Genomic DNA, 12,823 nt, shown 5'->3' with positions numbered 1-12,823 from the left:
AGGTGAATACATCCTGGCAAGAGGTATGGAATAGAATGGTAGATTGCCTCACTGCTAGTGATGTTAAATTTGATAACCTGGTTCAAGTTGACAGCAAACTTCTTCAGTATGAGGGATGGTCAGTGAGCCAGCCATATGTCTGTGGGTACTTTGGTGCTATGAAAGTATCTGCTTCCCAAGACCCTCTTTCCAGCTTCAATTATCAAATCCTAAGTCGATGATTTTATTGTTCATTCTACATTTTTTTAGATGGCACTTTTTTCTTTTCTTTTCTTTTCTTTTCTTTTTTTTTTTTTTTTGGCAGGCCAGTACCGGGATCTGAACCCATGACCTTGGTGCTACAAGGCTGTGCTCTAAACAACTGAGCTAACCAGCCAGCCCCCTAGGTGTCATTTTTCTATAAGGAATTTTCTCTTCTCATCTGGGGATAAACTGCAGTTCCTCCTAAAACAGGGCATACTTCATCATTTTCCCTTTCAATGTTAAATTTTTTATGATTTTTAAATCTTTCTCTTCTTTTCCATTTTTCAATGCTGGATTTTAAAGTAAGAATTAGCCATGTGAGTCATCTCAAATCATGACAAATAAGTGTTTCGCCCCCTTCGTTTCCAGTATCATTAAGGATTTGTGGATTTTTTTTTCAATGTTTAATAAAAAGTTATTACTATCTTTTCTTTGTGATGCTCAAATTGTCCCAAATTTGGGCAGTGGGAACTCCTTCAAGTTGGCTATGTAACTGCAGACAAGATTGACAGAATCCGTCTTTTAGGGCCCCGAGTCAGATCCAGCCTCCTGCCTGTTCTGGTAAATACAGTTTCCTTAGAACACAGCCATGCCCACTTCATTCACATATTTTCTCTGGCTGCTTTTTACACTCTAAAGGCAACAGAAACCACATGGACCAAAAATCCTAAAACATATTCTATGGGGCCTTTTACAGTAAAAGCTTGCTAACCCCTATTCTAGAGGCAATTGATAACATGATATTCTGTGCAAAGGGCTTTTTGTCAGATGACTCTTGTTATTTAATGAATTAAACTATTTTAAATTTATTTTTCTAATTGTTGCTTAGATAGAGAACTATATTTGATTTTTGTATTGATTTTGTAGCCAGGGAATTTCTTAACTTATTTATTCATTCTAATAATTTATCTGTTGATCTTTTTGGATATTATATGATTATGTTATATACATAGAATTTTATTTTTTCCCTTCTAACACTTATTCCTTTTCCTTTTTATTTATTGCCCTAGCTAGAACCACCAGTACACGTGACGTAGAAGTGCTGAAAACCAGTATCCCGTCTCTTTCATAATATCAGGTAGAAAATTTTAATTACTTTAAATACAAAACTTTCAGGGAAATACCTTCGTATATTAAAAGGATACTTAATTCTTGGAAATATTTTCTCTTTAAATACTTTTCTGGGGCTGGCCAGTTGGCTCCGTTAGTTAGAGCATTCTGTTGCTAACACCAAGGTTAAGAGTTCGGACCCCACTACGTGCCAGCTGCCAAAACAGAAACAAAAACCAACTTTTGGGAGTATAAAATTATGTGTTTTATTATAATATCATCTTTTTTACTTAATATATTCTAAGTATTGTCATTAAGTATTATGTTGTTTTTCTTCTACAAGATTTTAATACCTACGTGGTATTCCGTCACAGGCTTAGTTAGACATTAATCCATTTCGTCAATCTCCTATTGGAATTTTCTATTCTCTCCAAGTCTCTGACAAATTCACCGCTTCCCTATTCTCTCTCTCTCTCTCTCTCTCGCTCTCTCTCTCTCACTCTCTCTCTGCTTTTCCTGTGTCTGGTTACTACGGGGATCCCAACCCATGCCTTCGTTGGTGTTCTAAGATTGTGCTCTAACCAACTGAGCTAACTGGCCAGCCCTCCTGTTCTCTTTCACAATGACCACTTCTATTTATAGATACTTAGTATGTAGGAACGATTCGACGTGTCATCTGGACAACAAAGCTAAGTGAGCCCTCAAGAAGTGTACAGTTTGGTTAGAAAACGTTGACACACAGGGAATAGCAAGGCCAAGGGCAGAGGAAGGGCGGGATTGGCACCTTTTGGAACAGAGAGGAGCTGGGAGGAGTGTAAGGGACAGGTCACCCGGGTTTGAAGACCAGGGTAAGGATTTGGGAGTTTATCCCGAGAGCAATGGAGAAGTGGGGGGATGGCAAGACACAACTGGCATTTTTAAAAATGCCTCTTGTTGGCTCCTTTTTAATCTTCAGGTTTCTGTGACCCCTCAATTGATCTATCGTACAATGTCACCAGTTAGTCTTTGGCCACCCTACCCTCTCACCTCAAAATTAATCTGCACATAATGACACCGCCCAAGAAGACATACTTCTCGCTTTACATCATGAAAGAACATGTGGAAACTTCTTGGAAGTTTCTCAGGAAGGAAGAGGAGAGGCTCACAATATACGTGGCAGCCAAAACTGAATCTTTGAATGTTCTCCCCCAACCCCTGCCCCAAAGCTCCACTACATACATCAGTGGCCTCAAATCACTTTTTTCTCACCCCAAACTGAAAACGTCCACCTTTCTCCTGACCCCGCCCCTCTTATTCCCAGCCTCAGTTCTTGCCTTCTGTATCCCTGCAGCCCTTTATGTAGGAGGGATCTTGTCCTCTTGTCAATTTTCCCTGTTTTCAATGTTTGTCTGGGTGGGGGAGAAGGGGAGAGGAAGGTCCACAGAAGGGCGGACAAAGATGTGCTGGGAAGGATAGCCATGATTCTTGGTTTGCTCTGGGCAATGGTTTATTTTGATTTTCAGTTAATATCTGGTGTGGCTATTCATCTTTTGAATTATAAACACGTCGTACTCAGATTACCATCTGATAGTATTTTTACAATAAAGAAAGCTACTTTTTGGTTTGCTTTTGGCAGCTGGCCGATGTGGGGATCCAAACCTTGACCTTGGTGTTACAGGGGGGCTTTAACCACCAAGCTAACTGGCCAACGAGAAAGTTATGTTGGATGGTACTTTAAGGACACTCAAGTGAGGCCCCTCTTAAGGTTGAGCAGCATGAGTCTGAGCGCCTTGGTCCACCGCTCCTCTGTGTTCCAAACGGTGATGATGGAGCAGCATTCCCTGCTGCCCCCAGCGTCCTCCAGCAGGCCTTTGCCCACGTGGCTCTTGCAGGGCAGGCAGAGGCCCTGCTCACCCTTCCCAGCCTCTTCCTTGAACTGCTGCATGCCGTCCAGGAAGGCCTGCATGGCATGGTCAAGTCTGTTACTCAAGGACTCACCCCACCCGCATAATAGAACAGGGGCAGCTCAGTGGAGCCATCTGTTAAGGACTTCAGATAGGAGTGGTTTCTACAGGGGACCAGCCTGTACCTCTGAAACGGCAGCCCAGTCACATTGGACAGGGCAAGCAGCAGCAGTGCCGTCTGTCCCCAGGCAGCATTAATCTCATCCCAGTGCACGGGGACAGTGGGGGAGAGGACCCAGTCTAAAGTTACTGATGACGCCCAAGGGGCCCTCCTCCCAGGTCTTAAACGTGGCATTGAAGATATTGGTTTTCTTCAGCCAGTGCAGCTGCCCACGGGCGTGGCGCAGCTGGTTCTCCACGCTCCTCAGCTCATCCTACAGTCCCAGCTGTTGCCACTCCAGTGCCCTGCAGTCCCTCTGGACCCACCGCTCCCACTGCTGCAGCTCTGCAGTCTCGGCCTGGGCTGCCTGCAGCTCCGCAGCCGCCCTTGCAAGGTTCACGTCCACGTCCGCCAGCTCGTGGGCCAGCTTTGCCTCCTCCCGTTCCAGGTCCCCCAGCTCTGTCTGCAGCTCCTCCTGCCCCACCTGCTCGCTGGTGTCCAGGCAGTGCCTGTAGTCCTGGCTCTCGAGCTGTTTCAGACTCCGGGTTATCCGACGGAATAATGCCCCTTTCTCTGATCATGAAGAATTTTCCAATCTGGGGTTTGTCTTTTAAGCTTTGGACATTATTCTTGGTTTGTTTTGACCAGGAAAAGTCAGTCTTTTCCTCTGTGGCATCTGGCTCTCCACTCATTCAAAAGTAGTTCCTATTTCAAGATTAGGGCAATAAGAACTATCGGGGCTTTGTGTCTCTACATATAGTCTTTGATTTTTCTGTCATTTTCCTCTTACTGGAAACATAAAATGAAAATTAATCAGTTCCTTCTCATGTTATGTGGCCAGATACAAAAGACCACATAACTGTACTGATAGGAACAATCCACGATAGGTCAATTCTCACACACAGAAAATGGAGTGGTTGTCAGGGACTAGGAGAGGCGGAATGGGGAGCGACAGCTTAATGGCTGCAGAGCTGATGAAGCTGTTCTCTCACTAGACAGAGGTGAGGGCTGCAGCACATGAGAAATGTACTTCATGCCACTGAATTGTAATTTTGAAAACATTAAAACACTTTATTTTATACAAGGGATATAAGTGAAGAGAAAAGATGATAAAATTTGGGAGATGCAGGACAAAGACAAAAACGAGGACAAGCACGGTGGCAGGGAAGGGGAAGGACAGCTCTGGAGTGGGGACTGGTGAGGGTGTTTGTGGGAGCTCTGGAGCCGGGGCTCCCCTTGGTGCTGGTGTTTCTTCCACTTCTTTTGATGTTTCAGGGGTGGTTAGGTGAGCTTGCTCTGGCTCTGTCTAGCTCTTGCTCTTGCTCGGGCTCGGGCTCTAGATCTTCCTCTGGCTCTGGCTCAGGATCTTGCTCGTGCTCGTGCTCGTGCTCGGGCTCGGGCTCGGGCTCAGGATCTTGCTTTCGCTCTGGCTCTGGCAGTGGAGGTGGAGCTGGAGCTGAAGATGGCCTTAGCTCTTGGGACAGTTGTTCAGCCTGGGCAGAAGCTGGAAGTGGAGTGACAACAATTGAAAATATCAACATGAGTTTCTATGTCTCTTCCAATGACAGTCTTTCTGAGAAGCCCAAGTCCAGAGACCCAGCCTCAGGAAGTCTCCCCACACTGCAGGACACTGCATGATTGTTCTGAGTACTCAGTGCCCCTGTCCCCAGCCTGCTTCTGGAAACTCTGCTCTGTGTGGCCCAGCCCAGCCCCCTCCCCAAACCCTCACAGGCACCCACCCTCTTCCTCCTCACCCTCAGTCTCTGCCTCACTGGGCTCCAGGTGCTCCAGCTTCTCCAGCTGCGCCAGAAGAAGATCAGCCTTACGCTCCGCCTCTGAACCCGGCATATTGACACGGACATGGGCCAGCAGAGACTTCAAAGCATGGAATTCAGGAGGCTCGTGGAAGTCAATGGAATAGAATTCCAGCCAGATCTCTAGGATGGAGGACATGGCACTGGGGGAGAAAGGTGGGCAGCAGCATCAGAGGCCTGGCCTATCCCTCTATGCTGCCCTCTCAGGGCTCCCCCGAGTGAGCTGCAGTCTTGTACCCTGTGCCCCTGCCTGACCATAGACCAGCCCCTCCAATGTCCACCCCCAGTACGGCAGCCCCGGCAGAGATGGTCCTGGAAACCAAGGAGGGGCTGGCAAAAGCCTCTGTGGGGGGAGCCTTCAATCACTGGTGTGACCACCTTTCCCTTCTTCAGGGAAACCTGACACCCTCCTCTGTCTGGGTCCCTGCCCCGTCCCTATTGGAATGACCTGTCCATCAGGGCAGGAGGGTGCTGTCTGCTCTGGGCATTACTCGCTGGCACACAGGAGGTGTCCAGGAATATCTGATGAATGAGGAAACAGAGGGAGGCTCTGCTCCCCTGGCCTTCCCAGGGCCCTTGGAAAACCCCAAACTTGAGGTGACACGTGGATGTGCTGCCCAACTGTCCCCATCCAAATCTGCATCTCCTCTTCCCACTGACACTGATCTCTTGACCCTGACCACACTCTGCACCACCAGCACCAGCTGAGCATCCGCATGGGTGAGCATCCCCGAGTGTGAGCGGGATGCTCTGCACACCAGCTCTGGCTCAGCACGGGCTCTGGGGGTGTGGGCAGGGCTGGATGGGAGGGGTGGGGGCAGGTTCTCTCTGGGCTCACTCTGCTCTCCAGCCTCTCGCACACCCTACAGTGCCTGTGGCCCCCTCCCCAGCTCATCTTGACTCCTTTTCCTGCAGGAAAGCCTGTGCCCTGGGCCCTGTAGCAGGAATCATAAGATGTGTGGCAGCCAGAGTTCTGCCACCTCCCCCATCCACAGGCCCCCACCGACCACACACAGTTCTGTGGAGATGGGAGCCCCTCCATGTGCACCCAAACCCCACTCACCATTTTAGCTGCTCCAGGGCTCCGCCATCCCCATGAAAATTGGAAAGAATGCTTCTGTACCTAGAGGAGACCAGGACGGTGTCACCTCTACCATATGGTGGCACTACCTGCTTCTCATGTATATTGTGGTTGTCTGACCTCTGACTAGAATGGAAGCCCAGGAGGGCAGGGAATGTAGTCTCCTCGGTTCATTGGAATATGGTCAGTGCCCAGAAAGTCACTGCACATAGTGTGACTTCAGATATGTTTGTTGAAGGAATGAACGCCAACCAACTCCTCCCAAGATATCTGGGTGCACCTGAAGCCCCTCTGCCAGCCTCCAGTCTCCCTGCTTTGAATACACCCAGAAGCCTACAGATAGAATCTCAAATGTGAAAAGAGTGAAGGCCAAGTCAACGAGGTCAGTGAGGGTGTGACAGAGACTTCCTCGTGGGGTGGGGGCAGGAATCCTGAATGAGGATGACCGTGGCCCCTCCAGCAGAACTTTCCACAGGGCTGGACTCAGGAGCAGCACTTTCCATGGGGGACCCACTGGAGCTTGTTCCTGTTACCACCCACTGAACACAGGTGGAAACTGAGGCTCAGAGGGGTGTGGTGACAGTCCCAAGACTCACAGCTGGGAGGCAGCCGAGTGACACTGTGTGATCGAGGGGCAGAGTGCTCACCTGAGGAAAAGCAGGTGCAGCGCCTGCTGGGGAGTGGCAAAGTTCCTGAAGCTCAGGAGAAAGGTGTGCACGTAGGAGTGGTTGCCACGCATGACAGCGGGCACCAGGTGCTCCACCCACTTCTGCAGGGTGCCTGCGGGGACAGGCCACAACCTGTGGGTGGCATCTGGGCTGAGGGAAGCCTTGTCTTCACTCTAGGTCAGGACAGGGAAGAGATGCACAGTGAGAGCAACGTGAACCTCCAGGAGGGAAGGGGCTGGAGGCCAGTCTTAACCCCAGGTAGGACATGAGAGGACAGCCTGAGGGCCCAGGGTTCATGTACAGGGTGGTGGTTGCCACCCCCGCAGTCCCCTTTCATCCTCCAGCCCTGACCTGAGGTGTGAAGGCACCAGGACCAGCAGGTTTATAAAGCCCCCACCCTCTGCCCCTGCCCCTGCCCTGGGAGGGTGTCCCATGTCCCCATGTCCCCCCTCACACAGGAGGAGGGTGTGCGGTCACCCATGGAGGCTCACAGTGCTGGCCTGGCCTGGCCCGCCCTGCCCTGGGACACCTGACGTTACCTTTGGGGACCTGCTGCCAAATGGCCACAGGAGTCCAGGGCGAGGGCTGACCCAGCGCCGGAAGCATCGGACAAACCTCTCAGCCCAGGGCTGCCTGGGGCTACTGCCCCGGGACCTCGGGATACAGCACGACATCTCACTCTGCCTGTGGCCAAGTGAGCTGGGGAAGGGGCTGTGTATAGAATGTGGGTGCCAGGTTACCGAGTTCCCAGTTCCGTTGGGGTCTGTCGTCAAGGAAGTGAGGTCACTTCCTGGTACCTCATTTCCTGAACCCCTCCTCTGTGTACAAGACTGCAAGTGCCCCTCTGGGTACCTGACTGCTGACCCTCCTTCCCCATGAACTCTCTCTATTGCCCACACTTCCACCAACACTGCCTGACCACACCCCTGTGCAAGGCCTGGGTGCAGCCAGCTTCACAGCTCGGACGAGATACATGGAGGTTCAGCCCCAGCTCCTCCTTCTTATCACTTATGTGACCCTGGACAAGCCACTGTGACTCTCAGGACCTTCCCAGTCTCCCCTTCTGCACAGTGGTGATCATTCTAGCATCTCCTTCCTAAGGATGTCATCAGTCATGTGTGAGCAAACATCTCTGAAACCCATCCCATGACCAGTGTCACATGGAGCTAATGGACCAAACTAGAGATAAAAACCCATGACGGTGTGGAAGGTAGCATGGACTACGACTAATGACAGGTCTGGTTTCTGCCCTATAACCTTGAAAATGTTGCTTTTGCTCTTGGCCTGTTTTCCCTGTCTGCACCATAATTATTACAATACACCAAATTTTACACATAAGCAAAGATGTACAGAGTCTGAGTGAAAACAGCCGGCTGCAGAGTGGCAGTCTTGTCAGTAAGCAGTGACATCTTCTTGCATGGTCTTTCTCTCTGGACTTTCTCCTTTCCAGATCCTGCTTGGGTGGATTAATCTGGTACAGGTGACTAATCGTACCCATTTGCATGAGGATCTTTCAAAGTTGCACGATCAGGTTTTACAGTTGAGGACACTGACACAGAGATTTAACTTCCCGGGCTGCGGGGGGCAGGCCCATCTTTTGAAACTAGATGTGTTCGATTGAGACAGAGATGAGGGGGAGTGGGTTAGGGGGCACTCAGCTCCTGGCTGAGGCTTGCCAAATATTATCACCAAACCCAAGCCTGGTTGCTGTGTCCACATGGAAACCCAACAGGCTCTTTGACTTGTGGAGTGGAGCCGGGGTGGGAAGAGAAGGGGAGATCGTGTGCGGGCTGTGGTCCTCACAGTATGGCCCAGCCTGAAACTTCAGGGTGTCTAAAAATTCTAAACTGGAAACTGACTTTCCAGGTAATTAGGAAGGTAAGTTGTTGGAGTGAGCAGGACTGAAGCCATGTTGGGAACTAAAACTGCATGGGTTCTCAAAGATTTGAAAAGGACACAGATCCTTTTTCCCTTGGACTTCATTTCTCTGAGTTCCCTCTTTCCCCATGGTTATTTGATATTTTGAACCTCGGTTATGGGGCAAGATGACGTTCTATACATGGACGTGAAGCTGTTCTCCGGTCAGCCTGGAGCTGCAGAATTGCATGTGCTATCCAAGGAAGACTCACTAAAGCTATGCTGATTCCATCCCTCCAGCAGGACCCTGAGATAACAGCAAGGACGGGAGCAGAAACCAGACGGAGGCTGGCTGAGACTGCACCTGGTTCCTTGCACGTGCCCCTCTCTCCTGCTTTTCATTTCCCGTGCTCCATTCCCTCCGCTCCCCCTTAAACTCCCCTGAAACCCTAAAGTGGTAGACAGTTCTAGTCTGTCTCCTTAGACATCTGATAGTGAACTTCCTGCCTCGCACCAACATTTGGGACTCACCAGTCTTTTGTTTCTGATTGGTGAGCAAGCGGTGGGACCTGGATGCCAGGAACATACTTGTAAAGGTAGGAGGAGAGGACATATTTGATTGAACTCTTTGCAACTCAAGCTGGGGCTTATAGGACTTCAGCTTGTGTTAGTTGATTGGGGGAGGGTTCAAGGAAGGGGTGGTTTTGTTCTAGACTGGGTGCTGTCAAAAAGCAAGAGCAATTCTATGATTATCTTAACTTTTACTTAGAAGCAGGCAAACTAGTGCAGGAAAGGGAGAGAGACATCTGGCCCTTTTGTGGTTTGGACAAAGCTCTTGTTTTTGTCTGTTCTTAGACAATTACAGAACGGTCTTGGTTTTTGTCTTGCTCCAGAAAGGTAACAGAGAGAGTGTTCTGGGACATGGTTTATGTTCAGTAGGAGAACTCCATGGCCTGGCTCAGCTATGGTGGTCAGGGGCTGCTTTTTTCCTTTCTCAAAGTTCACATTATAATCGGTTGTTTTTTTCCTTTTTTTAAAAAAGATGACCGGTAAGGGGATCTTAACCCCTGACTTGGTGTTGTCAGCACCACGCTCACCCAGTGAGCTAACCAGCCATCCCTCTGTGGGATCTGAACCCGGGGCCTTGGTGTTATCAGCACCACACTCTCCCGACTGAGCCACAGGCCGGCCCTTGTTTTGTTTCTTTTCATCAAATACATTCTGTGTTAGTTCATTCCTGTTGCTTATAACAAAATACTTGAAAGTGGGTGATTTGTAAAGAAAACAAAATCTATTGCTTACAGTTTCTGAGGCTGGGAAGTCCAAAGTCCATCTGGTGGTGGTGACAGTGACCCGGGGGTCTCACATTTCAAGATGGTGGAAGCTGAGAGAGCAAGACAGAGAAAGACAGACTCTCCTCTTCTTTTAAAGTCCTCAGAACCACACCCCTGACCATCATTTTTAATCCATTTGCTCCTGCATGGTCCTACAATCCAATCAGCTCTTCAAGGCTCCAACTTTCAACTACCATAATAGGATTTCCCACCCTCTTAACAGTCACAGTGGGAGCTAAGTTTCTTTCTTTTTTCTTTTTCTTTTTCTTTCTTTCTTTTCTTTTCTTTCTTTTTTTTTTTTTACAGCAACCAGGGATTTAATATAAATACAAGCAGCATAGAGAAACTCAAAACTATACATAAGCCAAACCCAGATGCCAAGAAGTGGGGATGAAGGCAGGATTTCTGACCCTTTGGTTCAGCCGACCCCGCAAATAAAATCCAACCAAAAGAAATCAAGAAAATAACCATGATTCCTACTGAGCTGTGGGAGAAAGAGGGGTGACGGGACAAAGGTAGGTGTGGGTGTCACCATGGGGTCAGGTCTGACCCTGGGCTGGGAGGGGGAGGGCAAGGTCCTTCACCAACACATAAGCCAAACCCGAGCCACCCAGGTGCTATGAGGCCCTGCCCGAGCAGGGAGGCTGTGTCACACATGCGGCAGGACCCCGCCCCTGCCCCAGTGGGATCAGACAGTGGCCACCCAGTCCTGCTGGGCTGGAGACTGACACAGGCTCTGCCTCCTTGTTTAGGCTGCCTGTGGAGGACGGGGTCACTGCTTCATGATGGCACCTGGCTCAGCCCCAGCAGACCACAAGAAGCCGGCCCCAGACTCACTGAGTGCCTCCAGCAGCTGTGCGGACGCCGCATCCTTGGCTACGTCATGCCCGTCCTGCCCATCTTTGGCCAGCGCAACCCAGATAAGGCCGCTGAAAGGCACCGGATGACCAGGGATCACCACCTCGTACCGGAAGTGGTGCCAGCCAGCAGGTCCTGTGCCCAAACACTTGGTGAGGAACACCGGGCTGCCCAGCCTCATTTGTTAGCACAGCAGCTGGAGGGCAGCCCGAGCCCCTTGGGACCCTAGCCTGTCCCTAGCCAAGGCCAATCGGCTGCCCTGCGGCTGTAGGCATCGCAGTGAGGGCCCCGCAAGCTGCTGGCGGAGTCGCTGCTTCGGGCCTGGCTTGAGCCACTCCACGGCCACCTGCCCTGCACAGAGGCGTGACAGCCCTCCCGCTAGGGCCTTTGGGGGCACGGCGGCCGCGGTGCGCCGCGAGCTGAACTTGAGCAGCGCGATCTGCGCGGGCGCCGCCGGGGCTGGGCAGCGGCAGCGCCTCCTGCAGGCCGGGCCCGGAGGCTGCAGCGCGAGCAGCAGCGGCGGCGGCTCCCGTCGGCGGCGACCCGTCCACGCGCAGCTCGCTCTTCTCGCCGCAGCGGGCGGCTGTGCAGCGGGGCCATGGCGGCCTGCGCGCTGCGCCGCGAGCTTCAGCGGGCGTCGGGAAGCCGCGGTTCAGGCCGCCGAAGGTCATGGGCAGGCGGATCACGCAGGCGGCCCGCGCGCTGCCACAGTGGGATCCCCTGGTGCTCGGAGACGTCCTGGGGCAGCCGCCCGAGAGCTCCTCCGAGTCGGCCGGCGGCGGGCTGCCCACCCGGCCTGGGGCTGGCCCGCCGTCCTTCCTCTGCCCCTCCACCTGCACCAGGCGGATGCCCGTCTCCCTGACCCGCGCCTCCAACGCCGCCTCGTTCTCTGGATTCACCTGCTCACCCCGGAGCTCACACGCCCGCTTGCACTCGTAAGTTTCTACTACAGAAAACCTGGGGAGTACAAGTCAAGCCTCAGTGAGTTTGGGGGGACACAATTCAATCCACTACGCTTTCCCCCTACTTTAAAAAAAAAATGACTTTTTGAAAATCAGGTCAGTTGTCTTATAAAAAAAAAAGTCATTCTGGAGCAATCTCATAATTTCTTTGTGATGGCATTTAACTTGTTCCAATAAGCTGAATATAGGTCTAACGGCTTAGAAAGGTTAAATAAAACTTTTTTCTGACAAGTATACAGTCTGGACGATGTCAGGAGGTGAATACATCCTGGCAAGAGGCATGGAATAGAATGGTAGATTGCCTCACTGCTAGTGATGTTAAATTTGATAACCTGGTTCAAGTTGACAGCAAACTTCTTCAGTATGAAGGATGGTCAGTGAGCCAGCCATTTGTCTGTGGGTACTTTGGTGCTATGCAAGTATCTGCTTCCCAAGACCCTCTTTCCAGCTTCAATTATCAAAACCTAAGTCGATGATTTTATTGTTCATTCTACATTTATTAGATGGCACTTTTTTCTTTTCTTTTCTTTTTTTTTTTTTTTTTTTTTGGCAGGCCAGTACCGGGATCTGAACCCATGACCTTGGTGCTACAAGGCTGTGCTCTAAACAACTGAGCTAACCAGCCAGCCCCCTAGGTGTCATTTTTCTATAAGGAATTTTCTCTTCTCATCTGGGGATAAACTGCAGTTCCTCCTAAAACAGGGCATACTTCATCATTTTCCCTTTCAATGTTGAATTTTTTATGATTTTTAAATCTTTCTCTTCTTTTCCATTTTTCAATGCTGGATTTTAAAGTAAGAATTAGCCATGTGAGTCATCTCAAATCATGACAAATAAGTGTTTCGCCCCCTTCGTTTCCAGTATCATTAAGGATTTGTGGATTTTTTTTTCAATGTTTTATAAAAAGTTATTA

At 50.3% G+C, this 12,823-nt stretch overlaps 2 pseudogenes; both read right to left on the bottom strand.

Moving 5' to 3' along the window:
* Positions 1-3,043: 3,043 nt before the first annotated feature.
* Positions 3,044-3,856, bottom strand: LOC134377782 (beclin-2-like; annotated as a pseudogene).
* Positions 3,857-10,862: 7,006 nt separating this feature from the next.
* On the bottom strand, positions 10,863-11,871 carry LOC134379205 (dead end protein homolog 1-like; annotated as a pseudogene).
* Positions 11,872-12,823: the final 952 nt, after the last annotated feature.

Source organism: Cynocephalus volans, chromosome 5, assembly GCF_027409185.1.
Source record: "Cynocephalus volans isolate mCynVol1 chromosome 5, mCynVol1.pri, whole genome shotgun sequence".
Classification (NCBI taxonomy): Eukaryota; Metazoa; Chordata; class Mammalia; order Dermoptera; family Cynocephalidae; genus Cynocephalus; species Cynocephalus volans.
This window is presented reverse-complemented; position numbering and strand designations above follow the sequence as displayed.